Source organism: Magallana gigas, chromosome 9 (assembly GCF_963853765.1).
Source record: "Magallana gigas chromosome 9, xbMagGiga1.1, whole genome shotgun sequence".
In the NCBI taxonomy this organism is placed as follows: Eukaryota; Metazoa; Mollusca; class Bivalvia; order Ostreida; family Ostreidae; genus Magallana; species Magallana gigas.
Genome location: NC_088861.1, coordinates 24,397,591 through 24,423,791, shown reverse-complemented (window position 1 = coordinate 24,423,791; position 26,201 = coordinate 24,397,591). Strand labels below are relative to the sequence as shown.

Here is a 26,201-nt window from a genome sequence, read left to right as displayed (position 1 = left end):
GCACAACTACTGAGTAGAACACTAGTTTTAATGGTGAAATTACAGATTATGATATAAAAATTCATGCAATTATTCACACCAAAATGCTCAATCACATGGATTATTTCTACATAATATTGCAAGGCATATACAAAAACAAGATCATGCATTAGCTAAGCTTATTCCATGCTAGGATCTAGAGGGAGGTCAGGGAGGTCAGGGGGGTCTGGACCCCCCCCCCCCCTCCTTGCAAAATTCAAATTTCTTTAAATTACGTTATAAAATTACCAAAAATATGCCTGCCCCCCCCCCCCCTCCGGACAAACTCAAATAACCGTCCGACCCCCCTGAAGTTTTTTTTTGATCCGCGCATGTATTTTTTTGACGTAGTGATGTTGATACATTAAATAAAAATGAATATCAATGATTATGAAAGTAATTAAGACATAACATTAGACTCTGACTTTTTATTGAGTATTACTAAAACATCTAAATATTAATATGAACAAGGCAATATGATCGTTTAGGAACATTAAAACAGCAAAATATGTACATTGTGTAACCCAACTTTCAATGCTACTGTCTGTCAATTTACACGTACATGTACACGTAAATAGTGTATTGATTCTCTCATATCATCATTTTGGGAGAATACATGAAACCACACGATCAATAAAAAATGTACCAGAATTTCATTATCATTTCTAAACCAGTATTGATTAAAGCAATATTCATGGCGTAGATTTTTTTCCGTTGACACTATTGGTCCTCAATCGTCTATCTAGGAAGTTAACCTTTGTCTGAACACTGGTGCTGCAACACAAAAATACTTGTCAAAATAAAAATTCTGAGAATGTGTTTCATCTCTGTAAAGCAAGACTTTTAAGTGTACTTTTTCAGATTTTATGCACTAAAAGGTATCACTACTCACTCTCTCTCTCTCTATCTGTCTTTCTCTTTCTCTCTCTGTCCCTCTCTCTCATAACTATCAATGAAAAACACATGTAGAGGCATTAAGTTAAAAATTCACTTTAAACTTTAAATTCACACACTATCTCCCTCTCTCTCTATTTTAACTTTTCCCTATCTCTCAATTTTTTTTAATGCCTTAACTCAGTTCACAGGGGCATCGTATCCGCTCTACACTCTATGACATATATATAAATAATACAATATAGTATAGATAATAATCTCTCTCTCTCTCTCTCTCTCTCTCTCTCTCTCTCTCTCTTTCTCTCTCTCGTGCATATTTCTTTTTAAGAAAGAACATTTAATTTATATATTTACCTTAATATGTATAATCTTAGACAATGGCTTTTCCATGTGAGACAAACACTTTTCTCAGGAAACCTCATGTCGCTTGGATATTTTTCCTGAAAGCATAAGACAACAATAAACATAAAAAAAACATTTTGTTTACTTTTTTTTACTCTATATAAAAAAAGGTTATGTCTTGTTATACAAGGAAGTTTTTAGAAATGTATAATTGACCTTTATAAAAGTGTTCAAATATTGTAGCTGTTATTATGTTCTACATTCTCTCTTTACACACATGTAGTGACATTCAGGTAAAGTATCTCAATAGAACAAAAATCCCTTGATTTAAACAAAATGTTTTAATAAGTCCTCTTACTTCCTCTCTCTCTTCCGCTTTAATTTCTTTATCTTTAACTTATTTTCTATCAACTTCTTTCTCTCTTTTAAATGAACATTACTTTTCATTATTTACACACACGTAGTGACATTCAGGTAAAGTACCTCAATAAATAAAAAAGAAATTGCCTCCTTTGAAGAAAAAGCTGTAATAATTAAGTCCTCCCACTTCCTCTCTCCCTTTCGATCTAATTCCTTTATCTCTTAATTTCTATCAATTTCTCTGACTTTTTCAAACAGACATCATATGTCGTTATTTACACACATGTAGTGACATTCAGGTAAAATATCTAAATTAAAAAACATGTTTTATTTAAACAAAATTTTATAATTCCTCTCTCTTCCTCTCTCCCTTTTGATCTAATTCCTTAAAATCTAACTTAGTCTCTCTCTCTCTCTCTCTCTCTCTCTCTCTCTCTCTCTCTCTCTCTCTCTCTCTCAAATTGACATCACATTTAGTTGTTTACATGCGTGTAGTGACATTCAGGTAAAGTATCTTAATAGAAAAATTACTTCATTTATACAAAAAAGTTGTATTAAGTATCACTTCCTATCTTTCCCCTAAGCTGATTTCTTTATCTTCTATTTCCTTTTGTTCTCTCTCTCTCTCTCTCTCTCTCTCTCTCTCTCTCTCTCTCTCTCTCTCTCTCTCTCTCTCTCTCTCATATTAACATCACATTTAGTAATTTACACTCATGTGGTGATATTCAGGCAAAAAAATTGCTTCATTTGAACAAAAAGTTTTAATACATACTCTATCTTTCTCTTTCTCTACCGAACTGATTTCTCTCTCTCTTATTTTCAATTAAATTCTCTCTCTATTTTCCAATTGACATTACATTTAGTTATAAACACACATGTAGTGACATTCAGGTAAAGTCTCTCAATAAACAACAAAAAATTACCTCCTTTGAAGAAAAAGTTGTAATAAGTCCTCTCACTTCCTCTCTCCCTTTCAATCTAACTCCTTTATCTCCAAATTTATATCTATTTCTCTGACTTTTTCAAAAAGACATCACATTTAGCTATTTACACACATGTAGTGACATTCAGGTAAAATATCTAAATTGAAAAACATGCTTTGTTTAAACAAAATGTTAATAATTCCTCTCTCTTCCTCTCTCCCTTTTGATCTAATTCCTTTAAATCTAACTTAGTGTCTATCAACTTCTCTCTCTCTCTTTCAAATTGACATCACATTTAGTTATTTACACGTGTGTAGTGACATTCAGGTAAAGTATCTAAATAGAAAAATTCTTTTATTTATACAAAAAAGTTGTATTAAGTCATCTCACTTCCTTTCTCCCCTCCACTCTGACATTTTTATCTTCTATTTCTTATTGACATCTCTCTCTTTCTCTCTCTCTTTTTCATATTAACATCACATTTAGTAATTTACACTCATGTAGTGACATTCAGGCTAAAAATGTCAAAAGAAAAAAATTGCTTCATTTGAATAAAATGTTTTAATACATCCTCTATCTATCTCTCTCTCTTTACCAAACTGATTTCTTTCTCTCTAATTTTCTATTAAGCTCTCTCTCTCTCTCTCTCTCTCTCTCTCTCTCTCTCTCTCTCTCTCTCTCTCTCTCTTTCTTTCAATTGCCATTCCATTTAGTTATTAACACACATGTAGTGACATTCAGGTAAAGTATCTCCATAAAAAAAATTGCTTCACTTAAACAAAAAGTTGTAATAAGTCCTCTCACTTCCTCTCTCCCTTTCGCTAATTCCTTTATCTCTAAATTGATATCTATTTCTCTGAATTTTTTCAAAAAGACATCACATTTAGCTATTTACACACATGTAGTGACATTCAGGTAAAATATCTAAATTGAAAAATATGCTTTGTTTAAACAAAATGTTAATAATTCCCCTCTCTTCCTCTCTCCCTTTTGATCTAATTCTATCAACTTCTCTCTCTCTCTCTCTCTCTCTCTCTCTCTCTCTCTCTCTCTCTCTCTCTCTCTCTCTCTCAAATTAACACCACATTTAGTTATTTACACTCATGTGGTGACATTCAGGCAAACATTTTTAAAGAAAAAAATTGCTTCATTTGAACAAAAAAACATGTCCTCTATCTTCTTCTCTCCCTTCCAATCTGATTTTTTTACTCATATTTTCTATTAAGTTATCTGTCTCTCTTTTTCAAATTGACATAACATTTAGTTATTTACACACACGTAGTGACATTCAGGTAAAGTATCTCCATAGAAAAAAATTGCCTCACTTTAAACAAAAAGTTGTAATAAGTCCTCTCACTTCCTCTCTCCCTTCCAATCGAATTCCTTTGTTTCTTATTTTCTATCAAGTTTTCTGACTTTTTTCAAATAGACATTACATTTAGTTATTTACACATATGTAGTGACATTCATGTATTATATCTAAATAGAAAAAATGCTTCATTTATTTTTTTTTCAATAATTCCTCTCTCTCTCTCTTCCTCTCCTCCTTCTAATCTAATTCCTTTAAATCTAACTTAGTGTCTATCGACTTCTCTCTTTCTCTTTCAAATTGACATCACATTTAGTTATTTACACGCATGTAGTGACATTCAGGTAAAATATCTAAATAAAAAAAATTACTTCATTTATACAAATAAGCTGTATTAAGTCATCTCACTATTTCTCCCCTTCAATCTAATTTCTCTTTCTCTCTCTCTCTCTCTCTCTCTCTCTCTCTCTCTCTCTCTCTCTCTCTCTCTCTCTCTCTCTCTCTCTCTCTCTCTCTCTCTTAAGCATGTGTTTGTTTACAATAAGAAAAAAAAAATGTTCATTACCTGGAAAAGCACAATATCCAAGATCTACATCATAAGGCACATCAGTCACTATTTGCAAACAAAATTTTTGGTTTTGAGAGTCTCTAAAAGAAAATGTAAAAAAGAAGAATAATATCGGTTACATATTGAGTTCACTAATGCAACGAAATAATCACCGTGAGTATATAAAATATTGTATAGTATTGGACCCCCATGAGGAAACCAATATCTTTTGCTTTTAACTTGAAAAAATCAGTAGATATTATGTACATGTAATTGATTATTTAAAAAAAACCTATGTCACCATTATAGTTTAAATAAAAATCCTTTCCTATTGAACTAAATAGACCTTCATGAGGAAACCCATGCTATTCATTTCAACGTTAAAAATTCAGTTTACTTTCACACTCCAAAAACCTCATAAATATTCTTGGATTTTTACTTCTACCCTGATTTATCTTAAATTACATTAACACTAAGAAATATTCACCATAAGTTTAAGTAAAATTTCTTTCCTACTAGAACTTAGACCCCCATGAGTAAATTTATACGCTATAAATTCAGAATACTTGATCACTTAGGAAACTCCCTAAATTTATTTAAATCAATATGTGTACCCTTATTTATCCTAAATTACACAAATACTATGTAATAATTACCATTAGTTTAAGTAATAATCCTTTCCTATTAAACTTACTCACCCATGAGGAAAATCATTCTTTTCATTTTAAGGTTATAAAATCAGTAAACTAAATCACTAAGGAAACCCCTTAAATCATTTTCAATCAATATCTGTACCCTAATTTATCCTAAATTACACTAATACTAAGAAAAAATAACCATTAGTTTAAGTAAAAATCCTTTCCTGTTGAACTTAGACCCCCATGAAGAAACCCACACTTTTCATTTTAACGTTCTAAACTCAGTTTACTTGATCACATAGGAAACCCCTTAAATCTTTTTCAATCAATTTTTGTACCCTAATTTATCTTTAATTACACTAATACTAAAAAATAATCACAACTAGTTTAGGTAAAATCCTTTCCTCTGAAATTTAGAGTCCCATGAGGAAACCCATATTTTTCATTTAACGTTCTAAAATCAGTATACTTAATATTCACTTCAGAAACCCCTAAATATTTTTAAGTCAATATTTATTCCTTAATTTATACTTTATTACATTAACACTAAGAACAAATAATCATTGGTTTAAGTGAAAATCCATTCCTGTTGAACTTTGACTCCCATGAGGAAACTCATACTTTTCATTTTAATGTTATAAAATCAGTATACTTAATCACTAAGGAAACCCTTCATTCTTTTTCAATCAATATTTGTACCCTAATTTATCCTAAATTACACTAATAACAAGAAATAATAACCATTAGTTTAAGTAAAAATCCTTTTCTATTGAACTTTGACTCTCATGAGGAAACCCATATTTTTAATTCAACATTATGAATTCAGTCTACTTATTCACTTAGGAAACCCCTAAAATCTGTTTCAATCAATATTTGTACCCTAATATATCCTAAACTACATTAACACTTAGAAATATTCACCATAAGTTTAAGTAAAAGTTCCTTCCTATTGAACGTAGACCCCCATGAGAAAAACCATACTTTCTATTTTAACGTTCTAAAATCAGTATGTTTTTACTTAGGAAACCCCTTAAATTTTTTTTAGTGAATATTTGTACCCTAATTTATTCTAAATTACACTAATGCTAAGAAATATTCATCATTTGTTTAAGTAAAAATTCTTTCCTATTGAACTTGGACTCCCACGAGGAAACCCATATTTTCATTTTAACGTTCTAAAATCTGTATACTTATTCACTTAGGAAACCCCTAAAATCTTTTTCAATCAATATTTGTACCCTAATTTATCCTAAACTACAATAACACTTAGAAATAATCACCATTAGTTTAAATAAAAGTTCTTTCCTATTGAACTTAGACCTCATTAGAAAAACCATTCTTATTATTTTAACGTTCTAAAATCAGTATGTTTACACTTAGAAAACCCCTTAAATTTTTTTTCAGTCAATATTTGTACCCTAATTTATCCTAAATTACACTAATGGTAAGAAATATTCATCATTAGTATAAGTAAAAATCCTTTCCTATTAAACTTGGACTCCCATGAGGAAACCTATAATTTTAATTTAAACGTTATGAATTCAGTATACTTATTCACTTAGGAAACCCCTTAAATCTTTTTCAATCAATATTTGTACCCTAATTTATCCTAAACTACACTAAAACTAGGAAATATTCATTATTAGTTTAAGTAAAAATCCTTTCCTATTGAACTTAGACCCCCATGAGGAAACTCATACTTTTCATCTTAACACTCTTAAATCAGTATACTAAATCACTTAGGAAACCTCTTAAATCTTTTTCAATCAATATTTGTACCCTAATTTATCCTAAATTACACTAATACATGTACTAAGAAATAATCACCATTAGTGTAAGTTAAATCCTTTCCTGTTAAATTTAGAATCCTATGAGGAAACCCATAATTTTCACTTTTTAACATTATAAAATCAGTATACTTGTCACTTAGGACACCCCCTAAATCTTTTTCAATCAATATTTGTATCCTAATTTATCTTAAATTACACTAATACTATGAATAAATCCTCATTAGTTTAAGTAAAAATCTTTTCCTATTAAACTTAGACTTCCATAAGGAAACCCTTAATTTTCATTTTAACGTTATGAATTCAGTATACTTATTCACTTAGGAAACCGTCTAAATCTTTTTCAATCAATATTTGTACCCTAATTTATCCTAAACTACACTAATGTTAAGAAATAATCATCATTAGTTTAAGTAAAAATCCTTTCCTATTTTACTTAGACTCCAATGAGGAAACTTATATTTTTCATTTTAACACTCTTAAATCAGTATACTAAATCACTAAGGAAACACCTTAAATCTTTTTCAATCAATATTTGTACCCTAATTTATCCTAAATTACACTAATACTAAGAAATAATCACCATTATTGTAAGTTAAATCCTTTCCCGTTAAATGTAGACCCCCAATAGGAAACCCATATTTTTCATTTTAACGTTATAAAATCAGTATACTTGATCACTTAGTACACCCCTAAATCTTTTTCAATCAATATTTGTATCCTAATTTATCTTAAATTACACAAATACTATGAATTAATCCTCATTAGTTAAAGTAAAAATCTTTCCCTATTGAACTTAGACTTCCATAAGGAAACCCTTAATTTTCATTTTAACGTTCTAAAATCAGTATAGTATTTATTCAGGAACCCCCCCTCCTTAAATTTTTTTAATCAATATCTGTATCCTAATTTATCTTAAATTACACTAATGCTAAGAAATAATCTCCATTAGTTGGAGTAAAAATCCTTTTCTATTGAACTTAGACTCCCATGAAGAAACCCATAACTTTAATTTAAACGTTATGAATTCAGTATTCTTATTCACTTAGGACACCCCCTAAATCTTTTTCAATCAATATTTGTACCCTAATTTATCTTAAATTACACAAATACTATGAATTAATCACCATTAGTGTAAGTTAAATCCTTTCCTGTTAAATTTAGACTCCCATGAGGAAACCCATAATTTTCATTTTAACATTATAAAATCAGTATACTTGATCACTTAGGACACCCCCTAAATCTTTTTCAATCAATATTTGTACCCTAATTTATCTTAAATTACACAAATACTATGAATTAATCATCATTAGTTTAAGTTAAATCTTTTCCTATTAAACTTAGACTTCCATAAGGAAACCATTAATTTTCATTTTAACGTTATGAATTCAGTATACTTATTCACTTAGGAAACCATCTAAATCTTTTTCAATCAATATTTGTACCCTAATTTATCCTAAACTACACTAATGTTAAGAAATAATCATCATTAGTTTAAGTAAAAATCCTTTCTATTGAACTTAGACCCCAATGAGGAAACTTATATTTTTCATTTTAACGCTCTTAAATCAGTATACTAAATCACTAAGGAAACCCCTTAAATCTTTTTCAATCAATATTTGTACCCTAATTTATCCTAAATTACACTAATACTAGGAAATAATCACCATTAGTTTAAGTTAAATCCTTTCCTGTTAAATTTAGAATCCCATGAGGAAACCCATAATTTTCATTTTAATGTTATAAAATCAGTATACTTGATCACTTAGGACACCCCCTAAATCTTTTTCAATCAATATTTTTATCCTAATTTATCTTAAATTACACTAATACTATGAATTAATCCTCATTATTTTAAGTAAAAATCTTTTCCTATTAAACTTAGACTTCCATAAGGAAACCCTTAATTTTCATTTTAACGTTATGAATTCAGTTTACTTATTCACTTAGAAAACCGTCTAAATCTTTTTCAATCAATATTTGTACCCTAATTTATCCTAAACTACACTAATGTTAAGAAATAATCATCATTAGTTTAAGCAAAAATCCTTTTCTATTTAACTTAGACCCCAATGAGGAAACTTATATTTTTCATTTTAACGCTCTTAAATCAGTATACTAAATCACTAAGGAAACCCCTTAAATCTTTTTCAATCAATATTTGTACCCTAATTTATCCTAAATTACACTAATACTAAGAAATAATCACCATTAGTGTAAGTTAAATCCTTTCCTGTTAAATGTAGACCCCCAATAGGAAACCCATATTTTTCATTTTAACGTTATAAAATCAGTATACTTGATCACTTAGTACACCCCCTAAATCTTTTTCAATCAATATTTGTACTCTAATTTATCTTAAATTACACAAATACTATGAATTAATCCTCATTAGTTTAAATAAAAATCTTTTCCTATTAAACTTAGACTTCCATAAGGAAACCCTTAATTTTCATTTTAACGTTATGAATTCAGTATACTTATTCACTTAGGAAACCGTCTAAATCTTTTTCAATCAATATTTGTACCCTAATTTATCCTAAACTACACTAATGTTAAGAAATAATCATCATTAGTTTAAGTAAAAATCCTTTTCTATTTAACTTAGACCCCAATGAGGAAACTTATATTTTTCATTTTAACGCTCTTAAATCAGTATACTAAATCACTAAGGAAACCCCTTAAATCTTTTTCAATCAATATTTGTACCCTAATTTATCCTAAATTACACTAATACTAAGAAATAATCACCATTAGTTTAAGTTAAATCCTTTCCTGTTAAATGTAGACCCCCAATAGGAAACCCATATTTTTCATTTTAACGTTATAAAATCAGTATACTTGATCACTTAGTACACCCCCTAAATCTTTTTCAATCAATATTTGTACTCTAATTTATCTTAAATTACACAAATACTATGAATTAATCCTCATTAGTTTAAGTAAAAATCTTTACCTATTGAACTTAGACTTCCATAAGGAAACCCTTATTTTTCATTTTAACGTTCTAAAATCAGTATAGTATTTATTTAGGAACCCCCCCCCCCCTAAATTTTTTTAATCAATATCTGTATCCTAATTAATCTTAAATTACACTAATACTAAGAAATAATCTCCATTAGTTGAAGTAAAAATCCTTTTCTATTGAACTTAGACTCCCATGAAGAAACCCATAATTTTAATTCAAACGTTATGAATTCAGTATACTTATTCACTTAGGAAACCATCTAAATCTGTTTTAATCAATATTTGTACCCTAATTTATCCTAAACTACACTAATGTTAAGAAATAATCATCAATAGTTTAAGTAAAAATCCTTTTCTATTGAACTTAGACCCCAATGAGGAAACCTGTACTTTTCATTTTAACGTTCTAAAATCAATCTGTACACTTAATCACTTAGGGAACTCTCTAAATCTTTTTGATCATTATCTGTACCCAAAATTATCTTAGATCATACTAATATAAAGAAATAATCACCATTAGCTTAAGTAAAATATCATTTATTTTGAAATTTAACCCCATGAGAAAACTCATACATTTTAATGATAAAAATCAGTATTTCCTACTAAATCACTTTTTTAAAGTAACTTTCCCTAATATGTTTGTATTAATATATGTAACATAATTCATCCGTATTTTTAATGAAATTGTACAATTGAAAAGTTATTTTACCAGAAATCTGATTCTAATAACCAGAAAAAGAAATCGTTGATGTATATGTACTGCCCTTTGATGAAAGAATACATATCACTAATTGAAATCAAATTTATATCCAAAATAACTCATGATGCTTATTTCATTTTATTTTACTCAAATTTCAATCAAGTACATGTATGTGGAAACAGCATAACGATTCCACAGAACACAGCATTACGATTTTTTAGAAAGATAGAGGAAATTAGGATTAAAAGTTGGCATTGTTTACAGAATGTTTTTAAACAGGTATTGTGATAAAAGCTTTGCTAATTGAGGTTAAAAGATCACATATTTTGCTTTTAATACATATTATTTATTTAAAAGAATTAAATATAGGCTCAGTGTTAACTAGTTGGGAAAAAATACCGCTAAATTGAGAGTAATATCACCTATTTTTGATTAAGAATGGGGCCGAATTTCGACCACTAAGAAGGTACTGATATATCCCTTAAAATATAAGTAATAATCTGTTCCATAATTAAATAAATCTTGAAATAAAATAGACACATTTTAATTCTAAATAAGTTACGATCCCTTCTTTGATTATGAATATGGCAATCGCATGATGTCAAAATTAGATCTCGTGTTCTCTTATCAGTGAAAAACTTAACAGGAAAGACAATGCCTGACCTTGTTATAGTCGTTTACCAGATTTATCTATTAGAATAGAGTGATATAATTCCCTAGATATCGAAGAAAAAAATGATACTTACTGTAAACAATTATTTCCATCTTCGAATAGGAAGTTCCGATTGCGCATGCGCTATTTATATCCAATGGAGGAAAGTGTGTAAAGTACTCTTATGGACTCCACGATGCGTGTTAAAAAATTCACATACACACCGGAAACCCAAACATAGTCCGATTTTATATTTTTTGAATCAAGTACGATGAGAAATAACGTTTCCGAATGATTTTACTTCCCACTACACGGGTGCATGTAGTGGGAAGAAAAAATGTAGTGGGATAAAACGTGTGTATTCATACTAGTGTAGTGGTATTCAGGTGCTTACAAACACACACACACACACACACACACACACACACACACACACACACACACACACACACACACACACACACATATATATATATATATATATATATATATATATATATATATATATATATATATATAACACTGTTCCGGATAGCTATGCCAGTGCCAAGGTGGCATTTTTGCACCCGTCTAAGCTGCATAAATCGAAAAATTCAAATATGCCATATGATAGACCGTTGCTTAAAGAGTTGACAACCACCTTTGTTATCATTGTATCTCACCTGTCAGGTGAAATGTTTACCTTTTAAAAATAAATTCCTACAGGAAAATAATTTTTCCCATAGGAAAAACAATACTCCTATAGGAAATTTCCAATTTTCTATAGAAATTTCAATTCGATAGGATTTGATAAAATCCGATAGGAAATCTGAATTTCCTATAATTAAACTACCTGCCTGAATCAAATTTCTGCAGGAAATACTATATTAGCTTACAGACGATATTTAAGCCACCTTTAAGCCATATGTGTTGCTTAAAGGTGGCTTAAAGAAAGCGTTAAGATGACTTAAAGGCAGCTTACAGCCTATCTTTAAGCCACTTTTAAGCAACCTTTAAGGACAATGTATAGGTCCTTAATGTCCAAACTTCTTTAAGCCACCTTTAAGTTACCTTAAAGCCACCTTTAAGCCATTAAAACATCTTTAATTCAATATTGTGATTAATTTACCAACAAAATGTATTAATTTTATGATAGAAAAGGTATAGAAAACGGTTTTGTTGTAGAAAATAAAATGAAACAAATTATATCAAAACGCCCAAGACAAGGATTGAACCCGGGACACTTTGTTTATAAGCATCACCTCACTCCCTCTGCGCCACGGCAACTTACATGTTTTAAATGGTTTTTATATCCTATATATTAGTAGATATTGAATCAATGTATTGAATGTGTATTTTTTACTTTAAAAGATTTTGACTTCCATTCAGTTTGTAACAATCAATTACTAGTATATCTAATTTATATTTATAAATTACATGCATGCATTTATTTAGAATGAAATACGGAACTAGGTCTTCAGTGAAAAAAAAATATTATACCTGAATGGAAACCGTTCGGCTTACTAGTAGGTCAACTTAGTTAATAAATTTAAACTGAGTGTATATATATACGTTAAATGAATACTAAGAAGAAGATGAAATCATTTTTTTTATTAAACGCTTTGAAACTATTAGGGTATTAGTTGTACGCAGTTTCCCGGTTTTCATGATCACGGCGCCGTTCCAGTATGTTTAAATATTTAATTGAATACATGGTTTTTAGACTATCAGTTCTATAACAAACAATACTACCAATTACCGGTGACGTATTTACTGCATGTGGCACTTGCAAATGATGTATACATATACTTGTACATACAAATGTATGATGTACCAGCCCGGTTTTGCCATATTTACCCTTATACATATATTTAAATAATTAACCCCTATTTATGATCACCGGTACGGTAATTAATTAGCCTCTAGATTTTACTTTTACATACATGTATCTTTAATTTGTAGACGTAACATTTTTAAAACCCAAAGTTAGGAAATATTACTTTCAAAATGATTTACAAATGTAAGTAAACTTTTATTCACTAGACTTATTGTATACACGTACATACTAAGATTTCAACGAAGAAAAAAGACTAACCTTTTATTTATTAAATAATATATCTTCAATCATTATCACCTTAATCTTCGATATCCATGATGGTCCTTTTGATAATTTACAAACGTTAAATTTCCAAATTGGTTGATCTAACAATCTTGCATTCAATATTGCTAATTGCCATTCTGTTTCATACCACACATCTATTGAGTCAGTGAATGAAACTCAGATATCCAAGAAGGTGGCATTTTTCTCGTTAAACACTCAGTTATGCAAATATAAAACCTTACAAGGATGAAGTCTACCATGAAATTGCTATAGAATTACTATTTAAACATTAACAAGAACGATTTTTGGAATAAGACAAAATTACAAATTAAGCTATTTCCAGCAAATATGTTGTATGTGCATATGTGCATTTAAATTCAACTTGCGTTCTGTGAGAAAATTTGTTGATGATTTATAGAGATTTCGAAGAAGATGAGCTGTTGCAATATAAAACTTTGTCTGGTGATAAACAAGGATCGATTTCCTCTAAGGTAGGCATGACCGAATCAAAATTTTCAAAATCATATATTCTTTTTGTGAACCAGTCAAAAATATATAAGTTTCTGAAACAAATGAATTTTAAACGAACATCGAAGCAGACTCCTTAGAAAATCCGATGTCCGCGGTGATTGCAAGATACTTCGATGTGTAGAATCTAATTGGAAATTAAAAAAATCTATTCAGTCAAGCTGTTGGTGATAGATGGATCCTTGTTATAATGTCTGCGTTAATTTAAAAAAAAAATGAAAAAAACAGCCAAAACTGCTCAAAAGGTCTATAAATGTCTATTCTTGTGAATAATGTCATAACTGTCTCAACAAATGGTTATACAAAACAAAAGATAGGATATGTTCTTTTTGTGAGCCAGTCAGAAATATATGTTTCTGAAACAAAGGAAGTTTAGGCGCGCAAAAAGTAAAACGAATAACCTAGTAGACTTCCTAGAAAATCCGATTTCAACAGTGACCGCAAGATACTTCAATGTGTAAAACTCAATAAAAGGCAAACATTGTTAGATATTCTTTATAAAAGTAACTCAATCATACTAAATTCAATCTCGTCATTACGGTTGGATGGAATTTGCAATTTTTTAAATTTTACACCAAGGAAGACAAACAAATCGCACCCGTCTTGTTAGTTATTGTTGAGGTAAATTATTCTGAACAGTTGATATTAACTGTAAAAAGGTGATTTTCAGTGACTTAATTCTGGTTGTTATTGAGCAGAATAATTTCATTACACTATGGTAACTTTCACATATAGATAAGAATAGGCTGTTTAGATCGACAACAATATATGATCATTGGCATAAAAAGTACTAACTTTTATGGATGATTGAAAAAAAGAAGAAGAACAAAATTAGAAATTAGATGTGAAAATAAACAACATAACATTCTATTTCTGCCATAGCTCGCTACTTTTATACCTTTAAAAAATAAATTGTTAAAACGCATATTACTTTTACATCAAACGTGTTCATTTTTCCTAAAATCGAGATTGAGTTAAAGTCATGACTTTTTTTTTATAATATGTAATTTAATATATATATATATATATATATATATATATATATATATATATATATATATATATATATATATATATATATATATATATATATATATATATATATATATATATATTGTAAATATGCAGTTTCTTTTTATTTTGGAATGCGTTTATTCCTGTAGGGCATAAATACCATAAGTGATCTCCGGGATAAACTTGGCAGCGAGCTGAATATACCTCGAGCGTTCGTGTTTGTCGTCATTGGAGAAAAAGGCAAACTTTGTGATGATGACACTGATATAAAAACTCTACCATGTCCCATTGAACTAATGATTGCAAACCAAAACAGAATGAAAAACGCTGATGATGCTAATGTGCGTAATGACGAGGCCGATGATGCTGATGATGCTGATAATAATGAAGATGGTGATATTGATGCTAATACTGATGATGAGAATAGTTATGTTGATGTTGATGATGACGATGATGAAGATGAAGAAGATAATGACGACAACGAAATATGTTGTGGATATTTTAAAGGTTACTTCCCAAATCTATAAATGTATACACTTTTCGAGAAAAGAATGTCTATCTGTATGCTGTGAAAACGATATGCTTCGCCTGGTCATATTCATGAATTTGAAACATTTGATTCTAAACTCACAAGTGTTTGATTACTGAAGAAAAAAAACAGGCTTTCTTTTTGCATATTTAGTCCTTAGTTTACAAGTATTAGTGCCCCTGAATGAATTTTGAAGTGCGAAAAGTCGATCGGTATCAAATATTTTTTCTGAAATCGTACATCAAAGATACTTACACGTAGTTGATGAGACATGTCTTTTTTCAGCTAAATATTTCGACAGAGTAAGAATTGTATAGAATTAAATCAAGTACATGTTTATACGCACATGTACAAGTTTTTGAGTTGAAAATTAAAGCAAGAATATTTGTTGATCAAAAGGAAATTCATTAAAATAGCATTTTGCCAAAAAATCAAGTTTATGTAAAAGGACACAGAAGTATTAACAGAAATTTTCAAGTACTTCATTACTACTCGACCAAATCTCCGCTTTATTTGACTAGGCTAAGAAAAAATGAATTTCTTATTATTAGTCCATCCACTTTTTCGTCATTTATACATGTATATTAATGTTATATCCAAATGCAGCCAGTTGTAACCTTAGTCATCACATCAACACAATTTCCAAAGCCGAACCCTTTAATGTTGTTTCCATTCCAACCCCCCCCCCCCTCCCCCTAAAAACACACTATTGTTTTGTGTTGAGATTTTAATGTTAAATCAGTTATTTAAAGGAAAATACTGTTGATCTTTTAATCGATGTTAGTTAATCCATACAATAAAATAAAATTCTAACCGTTCAGTAAATACAAGTTTATTTCAGCAGCTATGTGATAATATGTAGTGAAAAGGCGTGTACTTGTATCTAGTTTAGACAAGTTGACATTTTCAACTGATTTAGGTTGTTACAAAGATAAATTGTAAAAAAAAAACCGCGTATTTTATTAGTGTGAAAAATGCATTTAAAAAAGAGGATGACTTTACGATAAATTTTTTAAAACATTTCATCAGTGCAAAAATACAATATGCATGTTAATTGTCGTGATTTAGCACTTTTATCTGGACAATTTATATTTTCAAAATGTTGTTGAAACTCACTGCACCACTAATTTTAGCCTTTAAATGGCACTGTTCACTTTATAATTGCAATTGACCCTATTCATCTTATCCTAAATAAGTATTTAATCAATAAACATTCGAGATGCAACACTTTGCTTGTTATAGTTACGATTGCTTTGTTTCCACAAAGTTTACCTTCGTTAAGTTGTGTAGTAGATCGTAATCAAGTTTCTTCTTAATTTTTAATCTTAAAAATCTTAATTTTTTTCTTCGCGGATTTAAAATGACTTGTTTTGTATTTTATAAGCATATTTTCTTAAGTTCAAAAACTAATGTGTTCAATAGTAATTCGCACATTAATCATTGTTTCAGATATTACTTATGCAGTTACAATATACTTTTAGCCGACTGAGTATATATTTTGCATTTATATGGATATGACATTTTTAACATATATAAGAAATTTGTTTAAAAAAGTATTTATCAATTGACATATTTATATAATGCATTTTGCAGATCCGGACACATTGTTTTATTGGATAGGAAACAAGCTGCTTAAAGAAGGAAGTACAGACCTATCCTGTCCTAAATGTTCTTGGACGTGGGATCCAGATGAGTTCGTGGAAGATTGCAAAATGTCTTTTGATGAAAGAATATTTTTTCAAGAAGTTCTTAACGTCAACATGTTAAAAAAAGCCTTTGCTCAGGTTGAAGATCTCAAAAAAGCAACAATTTAACAACTGAACCATTGCAGATTTCGTGTTAGAAAATATGAAATCGAAAACTTCTTTTCCACACCATCATTACTTTTAATTAACTTCATTCCAATGAGAAGAACATTGGCAATTTAACAGATTTAAGACAAACATTCTGATGGAATTTATTTTTACAGGTCTCAGTAGTTATAACACACACTCAATGGACCATTATATCAAAATATTTCGCTTTAAATTGGCCTATTCCCTATTCACAATGGGGTTTTTTTATGTTTACTACAAACAACCAGCATATTTTTCATGAGAAGGTAACTTTATCTCTTAAGTCATATTTTATTTGCGAAATGACCATTACAAACTAAATTGATATAAAGAAAGCTTATTAATAAGTATTCGTTTAATGCTATAAGTTAACAACTAGATCGTTTGTTGTTTTTGTTAAAATAATTTATTCATCATGAAGTTTACAGATGTTGTAGTCATGCTTCATTTATATAAATACATGTTTATATAATGTTTTGATATTCATTATTCATTTAGAGTTTGGAAGCGTATAAAAGCCCAAACGTGTTGTGTTATAACTTTGACATCCTTTATATTGTTTTTTTATCATATAAACTATTATGAATTTTTATTTCTTCATATATGTTATACTGTACTTGTACTGTCCTTAATATCTTTTTTCATTTTGAATGGTTGTCTTTTTTTTGGTTTACTGCTTTTTCGACTTTACAAATTCAAAATTTAAAGAATTTAGATGTATTGAAAAAGAAATTTGACTAAGAACAATAAAATGTTTAAATATTTTTATACCTTTATCGATAAGCATGTTGTTTTATTTCTTTGGAGTTTATTGCTGTGAACATTTTTTTGTGATATGGAACGCCTTTATATTGTTATGTACTTCTGATCAAAATAAACAAAAAAATCAAGCATATTTTTTTTCTTTCCAAAAAATTAGGGCCATGAATTAGAGCATAAACTACGACGCTGTAAATATTGAGTTAGAATCCTGCTTGGGCTTCATAACTTTCATCTTTTCAAAAAAAATTGAAACATATTTTCTTGGTCAAATCTTGCCTTTGAAAATTTTAAAGCGCTGAAGTAGTTTAATTATAATGTACTATTATCCACTTTTATATCGACAGGTGACCCGACCCATACAACCCTAACTTTGCCGACATCGGGGTTTTAATGATACGTCAGGTCCATTTGAATCTTCATGTAGCTCTAATGCAGAATAATACAGAAATTGACAGCTACAGCGGAATCGCTAGAATTCTTGTTAAATTTTCAATAAAAACTCATAATAATTTTTATGTAAAAATTGAAAGTTAAAATTATCGTTTAATTGACCCCTTGAAGTTGGACAAATCCTTTTAGCTAGTGGTGCAACAAATCATAGAAAATCATTAGATGTGAGTCGATCATCGTTTCAGTGTTTCTCTAATCCTCACTCTTGATGTCAGCTATCATCTCGCTTGTCATCTGGCTCCGATTTCACAAAAAAAAACTTAAGTAAAATCTCAGACTTAAGTCTGAGTTTTTTCTCAAATATTTGAGTTTTTTCTCAAATTTGAGAAAACTCAAATCTCTGCATTTCACAAAAAAATCTTAGTCATGTTTTTTACTCAATTTGAGAAAAAACTTAAGTTTACTCCATAGCAGACTTAAGTCAAATCTCAAATATGAATATGTCATTAACATCATTAATACAGTATTATATTGTCTATAATGCTCATTTCTTAGATCTATTCCACTCAATGATCAGCGTATATGCAATATTTCATCCAGGTTTGATAAATATTTTTTTCATTAAAAAATAGTAATTTTGGCGGAGTTATCTCCCTTGACAAAAATGTAAACAAAGGGAACTAATTCATTTGTTTGTGTTAAATGGAATAACTGTGCAGTGATTCTACTTTCTATTGATTTTAAGGTAACCATTATGTATTAAATGTGTTCTTTTGTTTGCTATATAATATATAAGATCATGTAGATATGTCATCTATAACTAGCATAACAAAGTGTACATTTCTTGACTGATTAACATTTTATGACTCTTGTTATTTTAATCCGATTTTCCTCTGTTGAAAACATAAGCAGACGTTTGTTTTTATTGAGAATAAATAAAAAAAAACAAGAGAAGTTATAAGGGGCCACTTGTGACAATGAACATTTTTGACTCAGCTAAGTAAAAAAATCAACTCAGCTGAGAAATGACTAAGTTTGATTTGTGAAATGCAATTTGAGAAAAATCTCAGCTGAGTATATTCTCAGGATTTGAGTTTAAACTTAGGTAAAAACTTAAGTTTTTTTGTGAAACCGGAGCCTGGTGACTTAAAAGACCAAATAAATCTAGAGCGAGCAAGAGCCATCGTCACCAGTACAAGAACAACAGACATCGCACAAAGCAACGACGCCGGGAGCAACAAACACTTACTACTTCAATAATGATGCTAGACTCAGTTATTTCTATGGTTTGCCGATGGAGATCTCCACCAGCCTTACTTATCAAGAATGACCTTGCAGAGTGTTTAAACGGAAAGGTGCCTGAAGTGAACAATCTTAAGTCAACACATGTGCGTATAAACAAAACTTATGTAATTCACTCTTTGTATATTTCTTGATTTTGTTTAGGTTTGAAAAGGAAAAAAAAATGTTATTGTCGATCATCATACTACATTAATAGGTTTTATTGAGAATGAAAAAAAAAAACACCTGTTATTTCATCTATATAATCTGGGGGGAGAACGATAACTCTCATATCGATAAATAAAGAACTGAAATTGCATATCCATAATCTTAGTTTACGCGATAGTCTCTTATTTTCGGTTTCAACTGTTTCCTGAACTAGACCATAATTTTCTCCCCCTACATACATGAAATTCCACAATTAAGCAATTAATATTCTTTGCATTGATTCAATTATCCGTTTTTATTTTGTTAGATAATTTATAAATATATACATAATGTGTATCCATGCACGTAAGCAAATGCTCACGCACACAACATTCCATACAGTCTAAAAATACAGTAATAAGATTTTTAAACTAAACAAACTCATACAAATACCTTCCACAGAATTTCTCGATTTAATATACATATACAATACCACACTGTAATTTGATTGGAGCCAAGGTGCCAGCCTCTTGTTCTAGATCTGATGCCAGTAAGGATAGTTACATAGCATTGAGATTTCCTAGTATTGATATATTCAAATTTTTAATGAGCTTAACATCTTTTTTTAATTACACAGATGCCATGTGTTGCAGGGTTACAAAACGGTATATATAGGTATATATATATAGTTAGCTTGATAAATGCTTTCTTTAGTTCCTAAAGCATTATGTTGCGTATTATTTTATTTTATTATATTTTCATGTTAAATACTGAAATCTGATTGGTTTAGACGCAGTTGGTAATCTGTTCTATTACCCTTAGCGTTAGCTTGGCAACGGGTAACACATTGAATTGTTACATGCGCGTAAATTATGCGCGTACGGTTCGTCGTAGAATTCACTTCATTTCTATATAAAAGCAGTAAAATTCTCTTTGAAATTAAGACATTCAGTATAATAAAATAAATAGTGTCTGTTTGGGAGGGTAACTGTTGAAATTGACACCCCTCGAACCCATTGTCAACATCCGCTTCGCGTCGGTTGACAATGGTTTTCTCGGGGTGTCAATTTCAACAGTTACTCTCCCTAACAGGCACTATTTATACAGTGTCATACTGAACATCATGAATCAGAGTAACAAAAAACCATGCATCGGAAATATTATCTGTATGTTGAAGGACTGCAACGATATATATAAGTTTTTTTTATATAAAACCGGACACTGTGATATTTTTTTGGATTTAACTATATATATATATATATATATATATATATATATATATATATATATATATATATATATATATATATATATATATATATAGATATAGATATATAGATATATAGATATAGATATATATATATATATATATATATATATATATATATATATATACAGGTTTTTTGCATATGTGATACAGATGACATCACAAAACTCGTATCAGCCTCCGGGGCTGATACAGGTTATCAGCCCTAGGGCTGATACGGATCCGTATCACACCCCTTGCGGAACTCCTTTATCTTCTTTCGTTTCGGCATTTGTGCATGTTTACAAACGAAAAATAAACATTTGCTACAGTTGACATTTCAAAGTGCAGTTTAAAACTACAAATGATAGCAACTGTTTAGGGGCAGAAAACCTGAGGAAATTCTGGTTCTGTAGCTACATGTTTAGTAAAACAATAATAAGATCTCATATTTGTATTTAATAAATGTACACACTACTTTCAAATGATATTTAATTCATTTTGTTTAAGTTGCTCCTTTTTTAAACTTTTATTACTACAGTCATTTCATACATATCTTTTACAATTTTATGCTATGCTATGGTATGCGATTTTAATGATATGCTATGAGATTTGTATGGTATGCTATGAGATTTGTATGCTATGCTATGAGATATTGAAATGAAGGGCTCAATGATATGGTGTGCTATGCTATGCTATGGTATGCTATGAGATTTGAACAAAAACGCCTCCATACACAGAAGAGTTCCACACATTTCGAAGTAAAAAAATAAAAAGCCAACGTGTATCACAAATCTATCATGTAAACATTTATTTTTTCAAATAAAAACATTTAAAACCGAGTTAAAATAATGTTGTATGCTATGCTATGGTATGCTAAGGTATGATATGGCGAATGCGAATCTATGAGATTTTATGCTATGGTATGAGATTCAAATGCTATGCTATGAGATTTCAATGCTATGCTATAAGATTTCAATGTTATGCTATGCTATGGTGTATGTTGTAAAAGATATGCTTGAACTGACTGTAAGTATGTAATGAATATAATAATAGATACCCCTTTTCCATATCACAGCCTGTATCAGCCCTCGATCAATATTATTCCTCAGGCCTTCGGCATTCGGGCTGATATTGGAGTCTCAGGCTGATACTGGCTGTGATATGGAAAAAGGTATATATTATTCTCTATATATATCTATATCTAGATATATCTATATATATATATATATATATATATATATCTATATTATAATTTTAAATTTGCATCAGAATAGATTTCTTAAATGAAATTATCTAACCGTCCTGCCGATTGAAGCTGCTCCGTCTATTTAGATGGTATTTGAAATTTCAATTGAAATTTTGCCACAAAGAGGAAGAATGTTATAATCATACAAATCACAATATTGACCTACATCTCAAGTGTTTCCATCAAAACAAGATATAAATGTAGCTGTTGTAGGCTAAAATAGTCAGAACAGCAGCTAGTAGACCAGTAAAACAGTTTTAAAAAATTTTCCTAAAATTTTCTGAAAAGTAACCTGATATTCATTTCATATTTTCTTAGCCTGAAAAGTGTCTTTAGAAACGCAACAATTACTTTGATATTTTACACGTATGAGATATTTTACAATTGCTGTAAATATGTACAAATGTCTGTATATTTCCATAATTATTGTTGTTTTATTGTTAACAAATTCATTTATTTCGTCATTTAATTTTATAAAACATTTAAGTACTCTGACAGGGATATGTCATATAGTTCTCACATATAAAATCTTCCTGATTGTGCAGTATGTTGAAATACATTGATAACAAACGGAAACCACGTCCTATAGCTAACTATATTGAGAATATGAATGCCGAATGTGATTTCCGTTTTTGGATTTAGTTCTTAAAAGGCAACAAAGAGAATTTTACTAGACCAAAGTATACTGAAGTTTTATTCCGTTAAAATGTTACATCTTTTCGTTATCAAGTACTTTTACTTTACCAACTTTGTAAATAAAAAAAAAACTTAATAATAAATTCTGGTATTCTTAAAATTGCATGTTATGTTATTCTATTGGTTAAAATGGTCTTAACTCTGAAATAATAATTTTTAATCGAATCACAATCGGAAATATTACATGTATCTGTATGTTCCAGGGCTGCAAATAATTTTACAAGAAACCCCAAGTACCCTTTGGATACTCGTATATCTGAAGAACTGAAATTCAACGAAATACTTTCAAGATCCCTGATCAAACCTCAGGATTTACAATGTGATAGTTTTCTGATTAAAGTTAAGCAAAGCACATTTCATAAACATCCAAGCGCCGGGAAAATGAAATCCATGTAGCTTTTTTATTGTTATGTACGAACTTGTACTTAAAACTTCGATGCTAGTCCTCAAAACATTGTAATTGTGATTTAAGATACATGTACTTGGTGATTTGGGGGAGGGGAATGAAAATTGGAATGAACTCTATTTATTTGAATACAACTCTGACATTTATTTGCTTGTAAGTTTTATTTATGAATAACTGATAGGATGATGTTATGTATGACAAAATAAAATAATACGCAACATAATGTTTAGGAACTAAAGAAAGAATTTATTAAGCTAACTAATGACAAAGTATTATAGCAAATCATATATAAAAGTAAAATTAGCATAATTCTAAAACAGAAAAATAAAATTTTGGGATTTATATTCATCTAACAAATCAATCATGTCTGAATATCTCATAGAACAAATGACACAAATGTCTTGGAAAACAATGGTTGATATTTTAATCAGAGTAAAAACAAATATGTTAGTAGCCCTTCCGATTAAAATGCCTCTGCCAATCATTTGAGGGTAGAACCAATGCTCTACTTAGAAGTCCAATACATTTTGATGAACATTAATGTCTACGATCTAAACTTTGCCATATAACCTGTTCAATCGTTTATAATGCATCGCTTATCAGAGTAAGAATTATTTACTGATAAAAAGTCAAACACAAAATGAAGATAATCTCATGTGATTAGTACTATCGGTACATGCACAGCGTTGTCAGATTCTACAAAAAGTTACAGCAGATATTTGTGTCAAAGCACGAGCACACCTTAAGTCGGGGAGGGGGGGGGGGTCTAGCAAACACAGTTGCACCGACAGGCAACTGACTAGACTGTGACAGTCCGAGAGGACTTTAAATTTCAGATTTTTTTTTTAAATAAAAGATAAACATCGGTGTTCTTTTGGTTTTTTTTTTTTTATATTTCTATCTAGCTCTTTATAAGGGAAGATAACACAAACGGTTGTTCTCGGTAGTTAGTCGTCACAGCGACAAAAAATTGCAAAAGTATATCTCTACTTAATTGTTCTGCAAAAGAAAAATATTTTAGCCAGTTTCCTAATAAAACTCACTGTTAAGGTAGCTCCATACTCGTAAAATTCTCTGAGGAAAGTTGAAAAACTGAACTGATTTCGACTTAATAGACTTAAATGTCATCAATTGTTAGAAAAAATATACATGTCATCACACTTTTTGAGATGCCAGATAAACATAAACTAAAGCATATCTTAGCATTAGAAAAAAGTTTTTTTTTCTGTTAGAAGTAAAATCTTGTAGGCAGAAATTTGTTTTTCTTGTTTAATTTTAATGTCAACTTTATCAGAAAACTAAAATTACAAAAATATTTTAAAATTAATCGTTGGAATAAGAAAAACTATAGCATTTAGACATACAACTGAGAGAAAAGTCAGAAAAAGAGTTATTTCCCCTTTGCATAGATAAAATATATAAAAATTTGGAAATTTAGTATAAAATTAAGTGCGAAAATATCTTTAACCTACCAATAATTCTAATTACATCCATGTGATTATATTCACATAAAATAAATAAAACTATCTTGCACAATTTTTATAGAATTCAAAGTTTTACAAAAATGTGTGACGTCACAGAACACTGGATCTACTTTAAACTCAATGGCAAGCAGGTTTGATTTTACAAATAGGCAGTTTTTTTTAAATGTTTTGAAGGATCATGTATGTACAGAAGAACGTGTTTTTTATTATAGCATGCAAGTACGTGGCAGTAGAATGTGTTAAGAGGTAAAAATAAACAAAGGAACACAGATATTACAATGTAGTCTTTCGGGAACCATATGATTTAAAAAAAAAAAAAAAATTTGGATTATTGCCAAATTGAGTTATTTTAATTTCTTACGGATATATACGTGGTTCTATATTCCTAAAAAGGAAAAACACCCACATAACGTATACAATGTAGCTATCACAGGATGGATCTCTGCCATTCAGTCAACTGAAATGTGACTGAAAGGTAACGGAAAGGTGGCTGAATGGTATAGCTATGCCATTCAGTCACCTTTCCAGACGATTCAGTTAACATTCAGTTGACTGAATGGCAGAGATTCATCCTGTGTATTTCTTTCACATAGATACTAGACATATTCTTTTTATTTTCTATTCATGCATACCTGATGCGAAAGGTAAGGTTGTATCATGTATTTTTGCTTATAATATATACCTAATTGTTTAAGATCGACTGATGTCTTTAAGTCCAAAATAATAATGTTTGCAATGATTCAGTAATTCGGTATGAATATTCTAATTCTCCTGTTTAGAAATATATTGAATTTAAACATGTTCAATTCAAAAGAGAAAGAGTTAAATATGGGCTTCCACTATTACATGTATCATACCAAATGCACATCCTCATAATTAAAAAAAAAATGTTTTTTCACAAAAATCTTTGTCCAACAATTTTTTCTATTTATAACGTCATAAACATGAGCAGATGCTTTCTAATTCACAGATATAATATTAGAACAGTTTTTGTTCATGGGATCCAATTTTAATCATATGCTATTAGATTTTTTGCAATGCTATGAGATATTAAAATGAATGTGTCAATACTATGGTATGATACGGTATGATATTTGAACAAAACGGCCTCGGCATACAGAGGATTTTTAAAAATTACGAAGTAAAATATTGAGGAATAAAAGTTTACCGCTATTCCGCAATATAAACCTTTGTCTTTAAAAAATCAGTTAAAATCGCTATGCTTTGCTATGAAATGCTATGGCGATTGAGAATCTAATGGTATAGTATGAAATTTAAATACTATGGTATGGAATTTAAATGCTATGTTATGCTATGTTATAAACTGTTTGAGTTGAGTGTACCATAATCACATTAATGTTTACTCAATTAACTAAATTGCTAATAGTTAAAACAGAATATCACATCATGTGTGCAA

General features: G+C 29.6%; 1 protein-coding gene and 1 long non-coding RNA gene across 2 annotated transcripts in view; one reads left to right on the top strand and one right to left on the bottom strand.

Annotated features, from left to right (window-relative positions):
* Nucleotides 1–17,681, top strand: part of LOC136271259 (uncharacterized) — a 129,989-nt gene extending 112,308 nt beyond the window's left edge. Inside the window, exons 9-11 of the mRNA XM_066070878.1 lie at nucleotides 13,636–13,708; nucleotides 14,909–15,266; nucleotides 16,882–17,681. The gene's annotated coding sequence lies outside the window, so the exon portion shown is untranslated. The remainder of the gene's footprint in view (nucleotides 1–13,635; nucleotides 13,709–14,908; nucleotides 15,267–16,881) is intronic.
* LOC117691375 (uncharacterized) lies at nucleotides 315–11,531 on the bottom strand. Its single transcript, XR_010709780.1, has 4 exons — nucleotides 11,232–11,531; nucleotides 4,412–4,494; nucleotides 1,267–1,352; nucleotides 315–792 (listed from the first exon to the last, which is right to left on the bottom strand). It is a non-coding gene; the product is annotated as an uncharacterized lncRNA (long non-coding RNA).
* Nucleotides 17,682–26,201: the final 8,520 nt, after the last annotated feature.